The following is a 21,392-nucleotide window of genomic DNA, read 5'->3' on the forward strand; positions in this document are numbered from 1 at the left end:
CCTCCTGGGGCCAGTCAATTCTTGGAGATAGCAAAGGGCCCAGCTGGGAGCATGCCTTTGATATGCAAACCAACCCAAATCCAGAGCTAAATGGCCTCAATCTTCCCTTCACCCAGGACACAATATCCCTCTGCCTTAACCATCCCAAGGCCAGGTACCAGACAACTAGAGACCATCTCCATCATCTAAATCCTATTCCAACTAGCCAATTCTATTTATCCTGTCCTGTCTTTCCTTTCCCTCAGACACCCAAATAAAGGCTGTGGCCTTATTTTACCATGCCATAACCAACATGGACATTCTTAGAACATCAATCAAAGGGTACGTGTTCAAAGACTTAGCTGAGGTCAAGTGTACCTGGGGGGAATTTGGGACAGGTGAGATTACACTAGTTTAATGACCATGGAATTACAGAGAAGTTTTTGTCTGCAGCCTTCTGACCGGTACACTGATGTCAGTGAGGCCTGGTCTGGGGATGCAGATGGGTCAGCACATCTCCCATTATAGTTCGAAAACCACCCCAGGAACCATAACAGTAAGAGAAGGATAAGTCATGCCACCTTCCTTACAAAGGAGAACAGCTGAGAGACAGAACAGAAACTTAGCTGCATAATTTCGAAGTTCAGTTTCTCATGTCGTCTAGCAGAAAAAAAACTACATGGCTTTCCAAGTACCTACTTCAATTAGTTCCTATAAATGAAATATCTAAATGGTTGCATAGTTTTAAAAAGTGTACACAGGGCACCTGGGTGGCTCAGTTGGTTGAGCGTCTGATTCTTGATTTCGGGTCAGGTCATGATCTCAGGGTCATGAGGTTGAACCTGGCATGGGGCTCTGCACTCTGTGGGGAGCCTACTTGAGATTCTATCTCTCCCTCTCCCTTTTGCCCACCCCCCACCCCCGCTCATGCTCTCTAAAATAAAATAAAATAATAAATAAAATAAATAAATAATAAAATAAAATAATAAATAATAAAATAAAATAAAAAAATAAAAAAATAAAAAGTGTACACAGCTTTGAGCTGTTCTGGGCTGCCTATCTTCTGAAAATGAAGCCTGTCTCTATTGCTGAGTTATGAAAACTATATATTAAGATTATAAGGATACACTTTACTAGAAATACAAGATAAAATTGAACCCTCTTGCCTGGTGATATAAGCCAAATATGTTTTATTAATTACCTATGTTAGGGCGACTGGGTGGCTCAGTCATGAAGCATCTGCCTTTGGCTCAGGTCATGATCCTGGGGTCCAGGGATCGAGCCCCGCATCGAGCTCCCTGCTCTGTGGGAAGCCTGCTTCTCCCTCTCCCACTCCCCCCTGCTTGTGTTCCCTCTCTCACTGTGTCTCTCTCTGTCAAAAAATAAATAAAATCTTAAAAAAAAAAAACAAAACCCACGTTAGTAGACAGCAAATGGCAAAAAAGCGTATAAATGTATGTCTCAGTTCTACCACGATTGTTCTATTTTTCTCTACTATCACCAGAAATCAGATTTCATATCTTCTAAACATCCAAAAACAGTGCCTTCCTTTTTCTATAGTGTATACAATTTAACTGAGGTCTTCTATTCTTTTTACAGATCCTCTACGTTCTCCATTGCTCATCTTCTGCCGGTAGGTTGATGAAGCAGGAGGTAAACATGGACAAACAGGAGGCAAACCCAAAGGAATGCAGGAGAAATTTGGAGGTGTAATTAAAAGAATTACATGTCTGCCTTTTCGTGCCTTTAATTTAGGAAGTCAGTGGCTTAAATCACGTACTTCACAGCATGAGTAATGCACAGAACATCTGTGCGGTAGCCACATTTAAAAGGACTCTCTGCCACCCAGACTGAAGTTGAGTGGCTCTTCACTTGATCAAAATACTCAAGTGATTCCAACAACTGACTACTGATGGTAATCTTATCTAGACATTCCTGCCATTGGGATCTTTCTACCAGCTTCTTCAAATGGAAGCCAAGCTGCCATTCAAGCATTTTTAAATATTGCCAACTCATTTCCTAGATGAGGGGCCAAGAAAGGGTTTCATGCATTTGGGTCATGCCAGCTGGATTGGGGTTAAAAGTTCTCACTCATCATGTCTGTTTCTGGACATCAAGCTCCAGGACAGGCCAAATGACTGTGGCTGAGCCACTGGATTATTGTCTCTTTTCCCTGTATGGTCTCGTTAGTTCTTTTGTTGATCCAGCAAACCAGCTGTTGTGTGGTTTGTATACTCACAGGGCTGTGAGTATAAAGGCTTTTCAGGCTATCAGGCCTGTCCAGCCCTTCAGGTTAGCAGGTCACCAGGGTTTTCTTGCCAGGCCATTGGCCTTTGTGCAGGCAGCAGATAAACCCTAGGAACACCTACGATCAGGTGTAATACTGTTACTCTACATAATACTATGCTATTTGCTAACAGCGGGTAGCTAATTTGGGGCCATTTTGTTTTTAAAATTGGAAAATATATTTATCAACGGCAACCCCAAACTATTCCTTTATTTCTTTTCTTTTTTTTTAAAGATTTTATTTATTTATTTGAGAGAGAGAGAGAGAGCACATGAGAGGGGGGAGGGTCAGAGGGAGAAGCAGACTCCCCGCCGAGCAGGGAGCCCGATGCGGGACTCGATCCCGGGACTCCAGGATCATGACCTGAGCCGAAGGCAGCCGCCCAACCAACTGAGCCACCCAGGCGCCCCCTATTCCTTTATTTCTGACGGCTTCCTGCCGTGATAGACCCTGATGATGTCCTCTTTTTCCTAAGTCTTCAATTCAATTTCTTTATCATCATTCCACTCCCTAACTCTCTCAAAGTCAAATGTTTGAATATAACTCTCATACCACTTGATTCACTGATTCACTTATGTGTGTGTTTAACACTGACTTAATGTTCGCTAAGTGCCAGACCATGTGTTAAGAATTCAGATATACAAATGCATACTCATTACAAGAATTCAAAAAATGAGAAATATATAAGGTAAAATGGGAAAGTGCCCTTTATCTTTCTCAAATTTACTCCCTCTTTAGAGATAACTACTGTTAACTATATTTTCTGTATCTTCAAAAAAATCCATAGATATGTACATACACAGGCATACACAGTCTATGCATCACATTCTAAGCATGTACCCATGGAAGTATTGGGGTATATGTGTGTTCATGCACAATTTTAGAGCTTAAAAAGTATATATTATTAAAAATGATAATAAATGTTCTTTTTAAATTCCCACTCTGATCTTTTTGTTTATACAAATTTCTCAGAGTTTACAGAAAGAAGACACCACTGGACTCATAGCCAACAAGCCCAGAGGCTTTTGCTCTGTAAATATTCTTCTCACTCATTGATTCAAAAAATATTTATTGAGCCTAGACCATCTTCCAAACACTGTGCCAACTAGTACAAAAATGAAGATGTAGCCTTTTCCTCAAGCCCAGAATACACAGAATTAAAATGAACATATGTACTGTTTTTCCAAATAAAGTTCTTATTTTTTAAGAAAATAACCTCAAAAGTCCTCCTTTTGGTTATAAATAGTTGTTATTTAATTGTACCAACTGTCAGGTATTATAATGACAGTTGTTCAAGTATTAGCCTTCCCAGGTAACAAGACACGGCAGCTGATTAGTAGCACATGTCTCCCCAGAAGAGCCTTAAGAAGTAACATTTCAGGGTGCCTGGGTGGCTCGGTTGGTTAAGCGACTGCCTTCGGCTCAGGTCATGATCCTGGAGTCCCTGGATTGAGTCCCGCATCGGGCTCCCTGCTCAGCAGGGAGTCTGCTTCTCCCTCTGACCCTCCCCCCTCTCATGTGCTCTCTCTCATTCTCTCTCTCTCAAATAAATAAATAAAATCTTTAAAAAAAAAAAAAAGAAGTAACATTTCAGGTAACTGGAGAAACTTTGGGCAGATTTCATATCATACTGGTCACACACACATAGGACTGGCCTGATAGTAAGGATAGTTAGGAGCACTCTGTTTTTTCCTTGTTTATAATTGAGGTTGGCCCACTCGGAATGTGCTGATGTGGTCCTTGATTCAGGGACTGGGGAAGAAGTGACCTAGAGACCCGTCTCTCCTCCCCAGGAGACAACGATGCAGGTTGAGAGGGCCAAAGAGTTCATTTGATTTCATGCTCCTTTTTCCAATTGGGAAGGAAAAGAAAGTGATTTTGGAATGTGCTACAGATGGACTTTTATAGCTGCCACTAAACTAAGTTTTAAGAACAACATCTTCTAGTGAGAGAAAAAATTACACAACAAATGTCCCTGATCATTTTTCTATGTAGAGTGAAAGCCCAGTTATAAATTACATCAAGTACTTAAATCATGGCATGACCTACCAGTGACCTTTTGCCTTCTCAGTCCAGCCAGCCTGCAGACTCCCCCGAACCACTGTAACCATGGCAGCCGTATTACAGGGGGGACGGAGGGTGCAGTGGGACTTACGTAACCCACAGGCCCGTCTCTGTCCCAGCCCTCTGCTCATATTAACACGAAGCAGTATATAATTTAGAAAGGGGGAAATGCGATCATAGCTTTTGCCCCCACACTGCTATGAAATTCCAGGCTTTTATGTGCAGGAAGCTCCGTGTTGATCTTGGCGTCCCCATGGGTTAAAAATCTTGTTTAAATGTTGCAGCCTTAGAATAGTCTTTGAGGTTTTTCTATGTTGTTTTATAAAAGGCTTCTGCCTGATTATTTACAGATGCCGTCTCTGAGAAAGCTGAAAATAGTCTCACTACGAATACTGAAATTTGGACTCAGGTTTCCCTTACTATTTTATGGTGAATAGCACTAGAGCCCAAAGACTAGGCTGCTCAACTGGCTTTTAAATGGGGGTTTCTGTCAGTGTCTCTGCCATTATGGTTTCTGCTGACTTGACCTCAGTCTGTCAAAGGAGTCATCCATCAATGCACTCATCCAACAAATATTTGCAGAGCCCTACTATGTGTCAGCGGCTGGGGACACAGGGATGAAAACCAAGGCTCTGGCTTTGAGGAGCTCAGTCTAAGGAGAGGAAGTAAGTATGAGAAATACTGTCACAAATGCTGGGGTCCTCTCACAGGGCACAGGGAAGGGCAGGTAAGCAGAGAGGCCTACTCAGTTACTCAATCTCTCTCCCATCTTCACCTGGCTCCATTAGTCATAATAAACAAGGTAGGATCAGGTGTGGTGTCCTTCTCTCAGTTTTGAAACCTTCTTCAGATCTGAATCAAGCCTGTGCCTCTGGGAGGACATGATCTGTAATATTTCAGACTAAGAGAGACCCATTCTTGTTCTTCAAAACTCTAGAGAAGAACTTAGTAGAACCTTCATAAATGTGTCCACAGCATTCACGAGCTTAGGCAGACAGCTCTTCAGTCTCCATAACCAAAACCCTTGAGCTGTCACTGAAGTTACTCTCTTCTGCACCAGGCATGGTGGAAATCCTGATTATCTGTCCATACATAGAGTCATGCCATGATCTGCTCCTTTCCAGGCTAAGCAATCCTGGCCCCTCCCACCCAGGTCTCACTCATCTCCTCTCAATGCTTTCAGTGTCAGGTCCTGGACTCACTCCAAACCTTCCTTATCCCTTCTCAATTACAAAACCCAAAACTGGGCCAGGAAAGGAGTGTGCTGGGCCAAAGACTTTCCTTCCCAATTCCTGCAAATTCCTGAGAGACTCTACAGGCTGGTTAAATGAATCTCTTTTTACAGGATAACCAGGGGAGACTCTGGCATGACAGCACTGGGGGAAGAGGTTGAGGAGAGTAAAATACCATCCATACAGGTTTAATTAGGGAAACATGGCTCCCATGGTCATCGACATTACCACTCCCGGCACCATGAACTTCTCTCTGGAGCCATCAGGACATGTAGGTGAATATTGGAGAAGTGCTTTTGGATCAACAGTAGTGCCATAAATCACTGTTAATGAGTCAAAGACTTCATGTAATTTACAACTTGCAGTAATAATTACCTGGTGAGTTTAAGAATTCACCACTCATCTTTTATTCTATAGTCTCTTCTTAAAGAAAAATGAACCAATCTAAGCTGAGAGCAATAATATAATCACATCCCATCTTGACATAGCATTTTTTATTTTCCAAAGTACTTTCCCACATAGAACCTCATCTAATTGTCACAATAACCTTGTGCTGTGAATCTTAAATGCACTAACTTACAACTAAGGAAAGAGAGGCACAGAGGTGTTATGTGGCTTGCTCAAGATTACACAGGAAGTATCAGAGGTGGGACTGAAAATGCAGGTTGGTCTCACTGATCTCTTTCATATTCTAACTACTATTTGCAAAATATGCCATAGGTTATATGGCAAGTTTTCATATCCATTATCTTGCTGGTCCTCAAAATATTCCTAGGATGCAAATAAGGAACTAGCAATAATAAAAACTGTGCAGAAAATAATTGCAAAAAAGTTTGAAATGGATCTGAATGATTAATGGGTGGTATCAGTGGAAAACTAGGCCTTGCCTACGCAGCCTTCCAGGTTACCTGAGCCTATGAGGTCTTTGCACGTTTTGTGGTCTTTGGGCTACTTTACAACTTGTAAGTTGTAGATGACTGAGAGGCATGTAAATGATTCTTGCCCACAGATATGCACATGAAATTTGTCCACTGGAAGTGCAAATGATTTCCCTCTCTCTGTGGAAGAAGCCAATTTTGCATCTAACTAACCCAATCCTAATTGCCTACATATGCACCTGCCCTTTGGATTCTCCTTTGAACTGATTGCAACATTACAGATTCTCTCATTAATGAATGAGTTAAATAAATCCTTGACACATGTTCATTTGACATTTGTATGAGAGTCATGATTTTCCCTTTTAAAATAATCATCCTTTAACAACAGCTAACATTTCTTGAGCACTTACTAGAAGCCCTTACTAAGGGCTTTATATACATTTAATTCTCACAACCATCACAAGGCAGGCACTCATTATCTGTTTTCTAAATGAGAAGACAGGTTTAGAGAGATTTGATAACTTGCTCAAGGTCCCACAGTCCGTGGAGAGGGAATCCCTTCTCTCCGAGGCCATCGCTGTTATTTTTCCTTGGGGTATGCAATATCTGGAACTAAATAATTAGGGCAACCAGGTCCCTGACAGAGGTGGGCACGTGAAGCCCTCTGAAGCAGTTGTGGGTGGCAGTCTGCAGTTCATGTACTGCCTTCTCATTTTACATGTTGATCAACATCCTACTAATAGACAATTTGGGGTGTACTCAATGTTATCTGTCTCCCACACAGCATGAGTTGAGGGAAGAGAGTATCCTGGATACAGCACTGGCCCTATAGTTAAAAGAGGTGCATTCTTTTTTTTTTTCCCAAAGAAATAAATAAAATCTTTAATAAAAATAAAACTCATTAAATAGAGCTCCTTTACAAATGGATGTTAGCAATAGCACCCGGAGGTAGAGGAAATAGCTCACATGTATAACACATACGGACACATAGACACAAACAAGATGCAAACAACCCTGGCTCAGTTACTGAAAAACAGTGTTATCCTACACAAGACACTTAACTTTTCTGGTTAGTCTAAAGGGAGGAAGATCAGATGGACAGATGGGTAAGAAGGACAAATTCAGCTACGCCCACAATGCTAACAAAAACAATGTACACAGAGCAACATACATGGGTCCCTGCCCTTTTGGTCATTAAATGTGGGCCTCAGGGGAGGGGGAAATCCTTATTTAAAAACTGATAAAGCGGGTGCCTGGGTGGCTCAGTTGGTTGGGCGACTGCCTTTGGCTCAGGTCATGATCCTGGAATCCCGGGGAGTCTCAATGGGGAGGCTGCTTCACCCTCTGACCGTCTCCCTTCTCATGCTCTTTCTCACTCTCTCTCTCTAAAATAAATAAATAAAAAATCTTAAAAAAAAAACCCTGATAAAGCAGCAAGAATTGCTGGTCATCCAGTACACACAGGTGGAAGAGTTCTACATCTTGCCCCTGCGGACAGAGCTGTCCTTGGGTGATCCCCACAGTCTGAGCCCTTTAAAGTCTTCTTCAGAAGATTCCTGGGGAGTGACTCAGGGATGCAGTGCTCTTGGGAGAAAAGTGAAATTCTATGTCTGGACTAAAAAGATTGAGGCTTATCTATGTAACCACTAATTTCTAGAGGAAAAAGACCTTTTCTTATTCACCTTTAATCTGCCCAGTGATTGGCACAGCTCATAACCAACCCTCAAATGTACACTGAACATAATTGACGATAAATCCGTTAACTAGTTAAATAATTAATGGAACAAACATTTATTGGGCATCTATCACATCCTTGGCATTATCCTAAATGAAGGAGAGGCCAAGCCCATCCCACCACATTCATGGGCAGGTGGGACGTCCTCCCTGGATTCCACTCTCCTCTCTGTCTTTGGGGAGGCATTCTTTCCCCCCTTCAAAGCTGTCATTGGTGTTAAATTGTCATCTTTTAAAAATGCACAATTCTGCGCACTGGGTGGCTCAGTTGGTTAAGTGTCTGCCTTCAGCTCAGGTCATGATCCCAGGGTCCTGGGATCGAGTCCCGCATTGGGCTCCCTGCTCTGTGGGGAGTCTGCTTCTCCCTCTGCCTCTGCCTCCCTCTTTCTGTCTCTCATGAATAAATAAATAAAATCTTTTTTAAAAAATGGACAACTCTACACAAACTGTTATTTCCCCTCATGGAGGTCCTACTTAATGACATTTCCCCAATAAATATTAACTAAATGTCTGCCATGGGTTATGCCTTGTTCTATGTGCTGGATTAAAACAGAGAAAGTCTTTACTCCTGTAGAGTTTATGTTCAACTTAAGATGAGACAGAGTGATGAGGAGACAGATGAAACTAAAAGAACCTTTCAAAAACACAACCAAATTGTAAAGAGAGAAGTAAAATTGTCTCTTTTTGCATATGCAATGATACCATATATAGGAAACCCTAAAGACTACACCTAAAATGGTTAGAACTAATCAACAGATTTAGAAGCTGCAGGATACAAAATCAATATAAAAAATCACTGCATTTCTATGCATTAACAATGAACTATCAGGAAAAAAAATTAAGAAAACAATCCCACTTAAAACCGCATCAAAAAGAATAAAACAACCTAGGAATAAATATAACCAAGGAAGAGAAAGAGCTGTACACTGAAAATTATAAGACATTAATGAAAAACTGAAGATGACACCAATAAATGGAAAGATATTCTGTGTTCATGGATTGAAAGAATGTTAAAATGTCCATACTACCCAAAGCAATCTACAGAGTCAATGCAATCCCCATCTAAGTTCCAATGGCATTTTCACAGAAACAGAGCAAGCAATACTAAAATCTGTATGGAACCACAAAAGACCCTGAATAGCCAAAACAATCTTGAGAAAGAACAAAGCTGGAGGCATCATGCTCCTTGATTTCAAACTATGTTATGAAGCCATAGTAATCAAAATTGTATGGTATTGGCATAAAAACAGCCACACTGATCAGTGTAACTCAATAGAGAGCCTAGAAATAGACCCACGATTATATGGTCAATTTATGATAAAGGAGCCAAGAATACACAAATGGAAAAGAATAGCATCTTCAATAAATGGCATTGGGAAAACCTGGATAGCCACATGCAAAAGAATGAAACTGAACCCCTATCTTATACCATTTACAAAAATATACTCAAATTGCATTAAAGACTCATGAACATAAGACCTGAAACCATAAGACCCCTAGAAGAAAACTTAGGGTGTAAACTCATTCACATTGGTCTTAGCAATGATTTTTTTGGATTTGACACCAAAAGCAAAGGCAAGTAAAAATGAGTAAGTGGATCTACATCAAACTAAAAAGCTTCTGCACAGCAAAGGAAATCATCAACAAAATGAAAAGGAAACTATGGAATGGGAGAAAAATATTTTTAATTGTGTTGTTTTTTGCTATTGAGTTGGATGAGTTCCTTGTGTATTTTGGATCTTAGTCCTTTACTGGATATGTGGGTTGCAAACTTTACACCAGGAAACTTTAAAAAATTATTAGAAATCTTATCTTGAATTTCAAAAATAAAATTATAAAAAACCTAAACAATAACAAATTTATACTTTTTATATCTCTCCAGATCAAGTTAAATGATGGAAAAAAAGATTGATTTTCATATGATTCTGTGGTATCTCTCATTTTCAGAGAATACAGAAATCAGATCTTCAAGCTACTTAGTGGGTAACTAACCAAATGGTCAGAACACATGCCATAATTGCTCAGCTGTTATTATGGCTAAAAAAGCGATTGATTAGAAATTATATCCAACTGATATATATAGACACATGTCTGTCAGAGCCCATTTAAAAGAAATTACTTTAAATAAAGTATTATTCCCCAAATGAATCAGCATTGCATTTAATTAGTAACTAAAAACTATCTTTTTTTCAGACTTAAGTTAAAAATTATAAGCCAATATAATTTGGGAGAATAGTAATTAAGACACTAAACTATATATAAATATAATGGCTTTCCATTAAGATTTCATTAACTTAATGTTTTTCTCCCTTTGGATTAAATTACATCAGGCCAAAATGAACTTGCCCCCAAGCAAATTTTCTAAGGAATGAATATAACATTTACTAGGAAACACAAATACAGTAAAGGAATTTTCTTAAAGATATTTTTTAACAGATGGAAGGCTTTACTTTAAAAATGTAAAAGGTCATAAAAGCCCCTTTTTGGGGGGCAATCATAATTTTTTTTAACAGGCCAAAGTGAATATTCTTAACACACAGGTGTGACTTTTAATTCTTTAAAATGCAGTGGGGAGTGATTTTTCCTTAACAGTAAGAAGGAAAATCCCTCTGAGATTGTGAAGCCGTAGAATTTGAGACTAAAAATTTGCTCACATCAAGACGCTGTTAGTTACCATCTGCTTTGTGTGTTTGTGTTTTCTTAATGAAAGCATTTAGTTTCCCCACTAGTAAGGATGCAGATTTCAAAGCAGTTAAACTACTGTTAGATCAATGTGTACCACACCAGACAACATCTATACTGGGCTGATTTAATAGTAAACAATGCAAACAAACAAAGATATTTTCTTATTCAATTCATTGCCAACACAGGCTAGCAGAGAATCTGCACCAGAGTGAAAGGGAAGGTAGGGCTGTGTGGTGGCCAACGTTGAATTGAACGTCTAATTCCAGGCCTATGTGAATAATGAAATCTCAGTGAACAACCAAATTGGAAGAGGCCCTACAATCTATGGGAGATCCCCTACCACCCCATCTATCTAATCTAGCACCCTTTACTTGCTATTTTTTTATTTTTTTGGTGAGATGATTCTTTTAACTACACTCCATAGACAAGACAAGCTTATAAATTTATAAAAAGTTATACATGTATAAATAAATTTATAAATTCATAAAGGTCTGTTTAAACAAGAAGTTTCACTTTGATAAGAGAATTATAAACTATGCAAATCTTTTATTTAAAATGATGTGAGGGGCGCCTGACTGGCTCAATCGGTAGAGTATGCAACTCCTGATCTCAGGGTCAGGAGTTGAAGTCCCACACTGGGCATGGAGCCTACTTAAAAAAAAATGAAGTGATAAATTATAATTAATGTGTAAGTATAATAATGGCACTAAATTTAGATATGGAAATTCTCCTCAAAGTTCTCAATGTGAATACTATCAAACCTTTCCTTTCTGTTGATGCTTCTGGCTGAGAACGGAAGAAGCGATGGAGGCTTAAATTGAAAAATTCTTTACATGGTTTCTGGTGACTATGTGTGGAGGGCAATGTCTTTTTCTCTGGAGTCTCAAGGTAAAATGTCTCTGATTTGAAATCAGAACTGATCTGCTGTTCTGCTAACCATGGCTCGAATACCGCCATAAAGCTTTGATGGAGGATTTCCCAGGATGAGGTTGTAAATGGCAGTTCTTGCCATCCTGATGTTTCAGAAAGAGCCAAGATTGTGAACTTTCACATCAGTCAAAACTATCCATGTCTGTGTCAGATTCTCTCTGGTGATTTTGATTTTTCCTCCTTCGCCAGGGATTCTTCCTATTGCCTGGGACAGGTGGTCTCCCTTTATGGGCTTCACATCTGTAATTTCAAAAGACTCTAGAAAGAGGTCCTCCAACCTAATGAGGGCAAGTGCATCCTCCACTGGAAACCCAAGAAGAAAGGCTTTCACAAAATCAGCTGCTTCTGTCAGAGCACAAACATCCGTGGTTTCTTTACAGGTCCCGATTTCTACATTCCTCGATTTTAAGGAACAGGGTACCTGAAGTCCTACATGTTCTACGATGGGAGATGGGAGTAACTCTTTTCATCCAGTTATCTTTTAATGGCATGTGGCTATTAGTTGGAACAGGGATCTTCCTTGTTTCTTCTTTCTGGCCCAGGAATCCACGGCCAGTGGGGGGTGGCAAAATGGGCTTCACTGGCCCAGCCTCCCCTGTGTCCATGCAGCCCATGTCCCCACATCCCCTGACCGCAGACAGCTGCTCAGCCTGCCTTTTTCCCCACCTGCCGGCCGCCCGGCTGGTGAGGTGGGTGAAGCCGTCCTAGCCCAGAGGCCCAGTGCTCTGTGCTTCCCTCCCCAGGAACCTACAGCCCCCATGTGCTTCTGGCCCTTACTGCTCTTATTTTAATTCACGGCTCTTATCACTGCCTGGCATTACAGGTTTATTGTTTGTTAATTTATTTTCTGTCTCTCCCAGTAGAATGGGAACTGCCTCAGGGCTGGCTCTGGTTTGCTCACTTGCTGTATCCCCAGCTCCTAGAACAGGGCCTGGCACACGAAGTTGCTCAATAAATAAATCCTTTGGAGAACTACAGACTCTGGACCTAGATAACTCTGCTTATTAATTATCCCTATTTTGAAAACTTGTATTTTTCCAGAGCTCTTTCCTAATTACCTATTTACTAATGAATGTATTATTTATAGCACATTTGAAAGATAATGTTCCCTTTCACTTATATGTTGCATTTGAAACAGTGAATTGAAAATCTCTTAGGTTTTATTTGTACAGGCAAAACTGCTAAGAATATGACTATGAATGGACTAAGCTAAATTTATTAATCCAATCAAGTATTTTATAAAAAGTAGAAATTTAATTTTTTTTAATTTAAATTTAAAACTTCTTTAAATTAAAAAAAATGTTTAAAGGGGCACCTGCGTGGCTCAGATTGTTAAGCATCTGCCTTCGGCTCAGGTCATGATCCCAGGGTCCTGGGATTGAGCCCCGCGTCTGGTTCCTGGCTCCTGCCTCCTGGCTCCTGGCTCCTGCTTCCTGCCTCCTGGCTCCTGGCTCAGTGGGGAGCCTGCTTCTCCCTCGACCTCTGCCTCTCCCCTGCTCATGCTCTCTCTCTGTATCTCTCTGTCTCAAATGAATAAATAAAATCTTTAAAAAAAAAAAAAAGTTTAAATAGTCAACTTTAAATTATTTTGAACCTATCTCCATATCACCTCGAAAAACAATTATCAAACAGACACAAATCCAATTAAAGAACTGAATATTCTGAAAAAGAGGGAAAACTTTTACTGTATAGTCATTGTCATATGAAAGAATGTTTTTAGGACCCAAAATGGAGAATGAGTAATAAACCTAGTGTTCCTGACAAAACAAATATGTTTTGTTAACCCAAAGGGCCAAAATTTTAAAAATATAGAATGATCCCATGATTATACTCTTCATCATCTTTGCACGTAAATGGCTGTCCACTTTGTATTTAAGTGGGTGGCAACACATAGGAACCATGATCAGATCATGTGGCCTCTTACAGCTGGTCAACACATTTTATCTTGACTGGCGTAACCTGTAGGATTTGGATCGGGCACTTCCTACTTTGCATCTCATCTCATAACATACTGAAGATTCTTTAGGACAAGAATCATGCCTTATTCATGTTTATTTCTTGAGGCACTCTGGAGGCCTGACACACAGTTGGTGTTCAAAAAATCATAATTGAAAGAATGAATGACCCATGGAATGTGGAGGAGGGAGGAGAGAGCAAAGGGCCACTGAGGTGCCTAGCTTGGGTAAACTGATGAAAGGGGGAACTCATGAGGAGGAGCACACAGGGAGCAAGCTAATGAGTCTGACTTCGGACGTGTAGAGTTTGACATCCTACTGCATATCTGGGTTGGAGATCGCCAGTAAGTAGTTGGGAAAACCAGGCCGCAAAGTACCAGGGCTCCTTCTCTCACATTCACTGGTCCTTGGTCCTTCCAACAGGGGTATGCTAAAAAAGCAGCAGCAATAGCAGTAGTAGTGATGATGATGATGATGATGATGTTGATAATTGCTAATTGCTAACACTTACTGAACCATTGCCGTGTCCTATGGGTTTATATATATGATCTTACCTAACTATTACAGAAACCCAAGGAGGTAGATACCAGTACTGTCTAGGGCGGTTAAATAACTTGCCTATGGTCGGTCACAAGCCTGTACTCCTAGTCATTTTACTAAAATCCAAACCAATCCGAGAAACCTTGAAGAGTAGATGAGTACTGCCATCCTTAACTCTAAACATGTATCTTCTCAATTTGTCCCTCTACCCTCAGGTCTGGAAATGTTTCCACAGTGAACCTGGACTTGACTATGTCCATTCACTAACCTAATTAATTTATTCATTAATTTACTAACAAATACTTACTCAGTTCCAGATATTGTGTTAAGTGTTGGCACCTACATTAAAGCCAGTACTAAAATAATGTTATCACTGGCAATAAAAATAATAGCAGCAAGAGTTTATAAAATACAACAAAAGAAGCAACAGAGTATATGGACATTCCTACTACAAAGGGAGTCTGGTTTCAACTTCTAATCTGGCTACAAAACCTCATTTAGCTTGGCTGGGTCTCAGTGTCCTTATAGAAAAGTTAAGGGGTAAAATTACAGCCAGTTTCTGCTATATTGCTACTTTGAAAATACAAACTCTTTCCAAACCATTTGATATATTAGAAAACAATCTGAGCATTACATGAATTTCACTTTTTTGCTAATACACAATTTCTTCTGTGACAAACACTAAGTGAATGCAGAAAACTTCATCCAGCTGAACTGAGCCATTCTGGAATACACAAAATGCATGCACGCATACACACACACCTCAGCTACCTCAGTTCACTGTGTGTTGAGAGCCACACCCATCCATATCTGGTGTTAGAACTTTCCATCTGATATCAGATAAACCTCCTTCCACCCCTTCACAAAAACTCACAAGCTACAACCCTTCCAGTATCTACCTCCTCAAGCAAATTCAACAGAAAGTGCCATGTTTACTGTTGTATTTATATTTTTCTTAACATGTGTTTCTTTAACATGTATAAAACTGTGCTAACCTTTTTATAGAACCTTATCTTTTTTAAAAATATGTCAGTGGTAAGGTCTTTGAGTGTTGTGACCCATGCCCCTTACCCCACTTTTCCCATTAGCCTGTGGTTTTTATTACATGATTTTGCACAGTGCGGGGGTTTTTAGAAAGGCAATATGTTGAACGATAGCAGAACTGACTGTACTCAGATCATGCTCAAATTTAATGTCAGTTCCGCGTAACTCCACTATGTCATTCCTAGATTGAATGTTTACTTCTGATAGTCCTTTAAACAAATACTAACATGCTGAATCACATCAATAGGAGGCTGAAAATAAAAAGTAGCATTTCTTTAAGTCAACTTGCTTTTTTTTTTCTATAAGGGAAAAAAGGACCAGGTCATATCATTTAAATGACCACATACTCACTGTCCATTTTGCTACTCCCTCAGGGAAAGCACCTACTTCCTTGTACTTGAAAATTCAGCATTTTAGAAAGGCTGCCCCTTATCCAAACCATAAGAGACTCTTAATCATAGGAAATAAACCGAGTGTTGCTGGGGGGTAGGGGGATGGGGAGATGGGGTAACTGAGTGATGGACATTAAGGAGAGAATATGATGTAATGTGCAGTGGGTGTTATATAAGACTGATGAATCACAGACCTCTACCTCAGAAACCAATAATACATTATATGTTAATTAGTTGAATTTAATTTTTAAAAATGGAGAAAGAAGGAAAGAAAGAGAAAGAAAAAGAAAGAAAGAAAGAGAAAGAAAGAAAGAGAAAGAAAGAGAAAGAAAGAAAGAAAAAGAAAGAAAGAAAGAAAGAAAGAAAGAAAGAAAGAAAGAAAAAGAAAAAGAAAGAAAAAGAAAGAAAGAGAGAAAGAAAGAAAGAAAGAGAAAGAAAGAAAGACTGTCCCTTGGTTTCCTATATCAACCAAGGATGCCTGGGGCGTCGTTGAAGGCAGGACCGGTATGGGCTCAAGAAACCTAATACAGTCGGAAGCTTATTGGAGTGCTGCTACCAGTTTTTTCTGAGACTCCCGTGGTAACTAACAACTGGTTTCTTGCAAGATTCTGGCATCCCCAGGGGGCCCTGAAGTCAGGTTACTGCTCAGCCCAGAAGCCAATCAGCTCTGGGAGTCACTACTTACAGAAGACAACAGAAGGCTTTAGAGGTCTACTCTGATCATCCCCTCCTGAATCCAGGTCTGCCCTGTTTATTAAAAGGCTGGAGGAGAGATCTGCCTGTGGCAGGTGGTAATCTTCTAAATACAATTATGAGAGAAAGAGAAGAAGGAAGGAAGGTTAAGTACCCTGCAAAACCTACCACAAAAGTCAAACTCACACCCCAAGATGGAGTCATTACACAAACTATATGAGGCCATCATCATTATTACTAATAATATAACACTACTAAAATATTGTCCATAAATCATTAAGCCCTTCTCATTGGCTAAGAAAAAGGAATAGGAATTATTAGAATATATGCAGAACTGTGAAAGATTATGCCAACAACTGAAAAGTGGTTCAAAGCATTATATGAAAATGCAAGAAATAAAAGATACACAGTGTTTAAAATTACAGATATTTTAAAAGATATAAACCAATAACAGCTGATAATGACCCAGAAAGATACATGGGGTACATGGTATTTTCATGACTAATCTCCATAATTGGAGCTGTCTTGCTTTCATAATCAGCCTTGCACCAGATCTAGCTTGGTGTCTACGCTTCTATATTGTCTGAGCAGCCCCATCTGGCCCATTCTTCCTCCACAAGGCCTCTTCTGGCCACTCCTCCTCAGGACAGGTCTTTGTCACTGTCCTGATCAGCTCAGGCTGCCACCACCTCCTGCCAAGTGTGATGCAATGGATTGTCAAAATCAAACTCCTGTGTCAAATACCTTCTCTCTCATCACTTCCCTACTCAAACTGCCATCAAAATTATCTTCTCAAAGCTCCTATTTGAAGCTTACTCTCTTCTACAATCACACAATGGCTACCTTTTCCTTACAGACATCTTCAGATGGGTTTTAATGCTAACATCACCTTCACTGCACCCCACTGATCTGATCTTTTCCTGCTTCATCTCCCATCCTGGCCATCCCCACATCTCCCACTTGAGCCCAAACACTTGCCATTCACAGAAGTGCTCTACATGGCCCCTGCTCCAGGCCAGTGCTCATACCGTCAGCTTAGCTTAGAACGTGAGTCCCCTCTTTTTGTTTATCTCACTCACTTCCCTGATCCTGACTAGCAGCTTTTGGGTGTTTATTTAGTACTTATTCCTGATATTATAATTCTCTTCACTTATACTTCCCTAGTTGAATTCTGAGTTTCTTAACGATTTTAGCACCTAGCAAACTCTTTTGCACATGATGAACACTCTATTAACATTCACTACATGTAATTTTTTTTTTTTTTTTAAGATTTTTATTTATTTATTTATTTGACAGAGAGAGACACAGCGAGAGAAGGAACACAAGCAGGGGGAGCGGGAGAGGGAGAAGCAGGCTTCCCGTTGAGCAGGGAGCCCGATGTGGGGCTCGATCTCAGTACCCTGGGATCATGACCTGAGCTGAAGGCAGACGCTTAAGGACTGAGCCACCCAGGCACCCCAAGCTGAATTTCTAATAAAGAAAGGATGAGAAGTTAAATTCATAGATATGTAGGTCTCACATATATTTGAAGTCTCTTTTTATACATACCTTTTCCTGAGTATCCAGAGGTAGACAAAGCATTCAGAATTTTGCCTGCTTGATAAAAAATCCTTCTGGATATCTAAAATCTGAATACTGCATTATACTGAATAAGCTTCTACACATAAGTTGAAGACATTCATTTATTTTCCAAATGCAAAAAGTGTCAAAATATAACGGCTATTATTTTGATGGGTCAGGCTAAAGAATTTCCTGGAACTTTGCACTCTTGTTTCTGATAATACACAACAGAAATTTGGACTGAAATCTAGACTCCTCATCCTCTACTCATAGTGAATATCCAAAAAAGACTCTGACTGTGTTTCTGGCCATCAGATATTCTTAGTAACTGTTCACCTTTCCCCTTTGGTCTTCCATGTGTCTGTGTTGTCTCTGGAGAGAATTTAAGACAGAATCTGTGACTAATGTGCATAGGATGTGAGCCAGACTATTGCTACGAAACGAGCTCCAGCTAGCCACCAACTCTTTGTCGTAACATTGCTTCTTGGTCAACGTACTGGACTGCATGACAGATGCCTACTTAGTGATGAAAATGTTGCTCAAACAGGCCCTGCTCTGCCAGGGGACTAGCTAGAGAAAAGGGATTTATTTTGCAGGTAACAAAGGGAAAAAGACAGGGTGGCTTTCAGGAATTTAGATTTGGGGCCTTCCACTGTAAATGTAGTTTGGTACATGACACAGATCTCCTCTGTGTTCGGCTGGGATTTTCAGGCCTGACTGCCAACCTATCCAGGAGTCACCTGAATCAAGTCACAACCAGAGGCAGCTCTCGCAAGGAAGCATGTTGTTTTGCTCTGAACAGCTAGAGAAGAATTTTGTACTGTTCTTTGATGAACTTACATGTGTTCATCTTTCCTCCACAACCAGACTGCATATTTCCTGAGGCCAAGGTCCATGCTTCGTTGTTTCATCTGTATTCCTCACATGGCTGACTGAACCACCGATGTTGAAATACCTAGTGCATGCTCATTAAATATCTTCAATTAATTGATTGCACTGTAAACAGTAGCACAGTACTTGTGTTTTTCAGAGATCTCTAGCTCATACCTAGAAACAAGCACACATTTACATGACCCGGGAGCTTCAGAGGTGAGGAGCAATTCTCTGAGAAGCATAAAATTGGAGAGGGGTGGGGGCAGTAAAGGAAGGAAGGCAGCCGTCACTGAGGAGAAATTACAGAAATTGTAGGAGGCTGCCTTGGTCCAAACCGGGGCCTCTCTTAGCAGGACTCTATATTTTCAGAGAACAGCTCCATTAAATATTGATGATTGGACTCTGAAAGGCCTAGAATTAAATTCCAATCCTGTTTGAATTTTATAGGCTGTGCAACATAAAGACTGAGAAAGAACATCTGGTCCACTGAGCCACATACACGTGCTCACAGCTGGAAGAGATCAGAGATGACCCAAATTAAATTAGCTTCAGGGTGGCCACCTGCACCGCATTTTCATTTCTCTAAAATTCTTTCCCCTGCCCATTTTGACCTGTCCCATGACTCTCCACTTAAACTGAATTTTTTTTTAAAGTCTATTTCCGTAGTCTCTTTTCTCTCATACTCTCAAGTTGGTTTTCACTGCATTGGTGTGCATGTGCATGCACATGGAATGAGGAACTCGCAGTCATTTGCTCAGTTGATAGCTGGTGGAGTTATCTCTCTTTAGTATATTCCTATGAACAATTAGAAAGGACAGGAAACGACTCCAGGGCTAAAAGTTTTATTCTGATTCGGGTAAGTGGCTTGAGTCAACCCAGATGGTGATACTTCATGTCACAGCATGTGAGTCAAAAGAAAAGTCTTTGGAGAAATCATAGGAATGACAAGAGCTTGCATTAACTGAGACCCTACCAGATGCCAGGCACTTTCCTAAGCTCTTTTACATCTATTAATTAATTTAATGGACTGTTTGAGCTACAAAAGTGGGTAAAAAATAAATCTCTAATATTTCTCTAGCAATTAATAAAATAGGGTAAGGAAAGTAGAATTTGAAACTTTGACCTGTCATCCCAGAACACACATATTTCTGAAGAAATATACTTTTTAGAGATTTATAGTCTCTACATACATATGTTACATGTATATAGTCGATTATAATTCAGCTTTGAACTCTTGGATGTATTCTGAGTTTAACTTTTCAAAAGAATTATAAAAGGGGTAAGATGACATATGTGCTAGATTGTAATGTAAAAGCCATATTCTTAAATAAATGTAAAAAAAGAAATTAATTTGGCCATAAAGATGCTGCTGGATCTAAGAAAGTGGACATGAGTGATTTCAGATGTTGTAAAGTCAGAAGGCCAGCATAAACCTCATTCTCTTACAACCCCGGCTGACAAATGAATTAATAATTTACCTCTCCTCACTCTTTTCTTCTAAGTTGATAGCTTAGCCTCACATATAAAGTGGTACTTTATCATGGAGCCAAAATTCATTCTGAATTCTAATATACTCAATATTTCTGCCAACTATTTATTATTTTTAAACATATTAAAATCTTAAGTGAACACGTGTCATTTTAACTTTCAATACTTCAAAAATTTACACATCAAGTTGAGCTGCGCTTTATTGAGAAAAAGAAGAGATACAATGGAAGGTCCAAAATTCTCATTCCATGAAATCCCAAGCACCCCTCTTCTACAAACTTTCACTGAATCTCTCTGAATAGTCACAGAAAGAATAAAAGAACAGACCTGAAGTTCGGGGGCGAGGCCATGATTATGGGAAGTTAAAGCAGGAGATGGCAGGAAAGAATCACAAATAAAGGAAGCAGGAATTATAATTTTGAATAGGAACTGGCTGCCCTTAACATGCCTCGTCTATCGGGGAAACTTTTTCCAGACTCAACTCAAACTTCTCTACCTTCCTCTGATGGGGTCCTTGCTCTGAGAAATCAACTGCACCTCAGGATTCTTTCTATGTCCTTCCACAATGGCACATTCTTCACTGTTTTATATTTGTTTCCATGTCTGCCTTTTCCCCAAAATCATGAACTTAAGAGATTTTTTTGATTCCTTTGTATGCACTTTCCATATGCCCATACCAACCAAAATGGTAGCTCATCTTCAGAGCTTGATAGTATTTGTTGTATAAATGAATGAATGAATAAGCAAATGAATGGAAAGAGGTAATTAGGCTAGCAAGGGAGAGAAAACCCAGAGCACAGAGTCAGACCCTAGTGGCCACAACAACTCAAATTTTCTAAACCTCATGGTCCCCAGAAGTATGAATTCTTTTTCATTTTTCCAATTTTATCGCTCTACCTACCTACCTACCAACATTTATTGAGATATAATACACATACCATCTATTTGGAGAACAGCACACGCAGTAATAATGATTAGGAAATGGTACTAATATCTCACATTTAAATAGAATTTTACATAAAAGCAATTTCGATATGTTAATGCATTGGATTCTTCCA

General features: G+C 39.8%; 1 protein-coding gene and 1 pseudogene across 1 annotated transcript in view; both read right to left on the reverse strand.

The window, feature by feature from the left end:
• COLEC12 (collectin subfamily member 12) overlaps positions 1 to 21,392 on the reverse strand; it is a 189,377-nt gene that overhangs the window by 108,806 nt on the left and 59,179 nt on the right. The gene's annotated exons all lie outside the window — the stretch shown is intronic.
• Positions 11,530 to 14,263, reverse strand: LOC118004709 (annotated as a pseudogene).

The sequence above is a fragment of the Mirounga leonina genome, unplaced genomic scaffold (genome assembly GCF_011800145.1).
Source record: "Mirounga leonina isolate KUSES-001 unplaced genomic scaffold, KU_Mleo_1.0 Mir_93, whole genome shotgun sequence".
Taxonomy (NCBI): Eukaryota; Metazoa; Chordata; class Mammalia; order Carnivora; family Phocidae; genus Mirounga; species Mirounga leonina.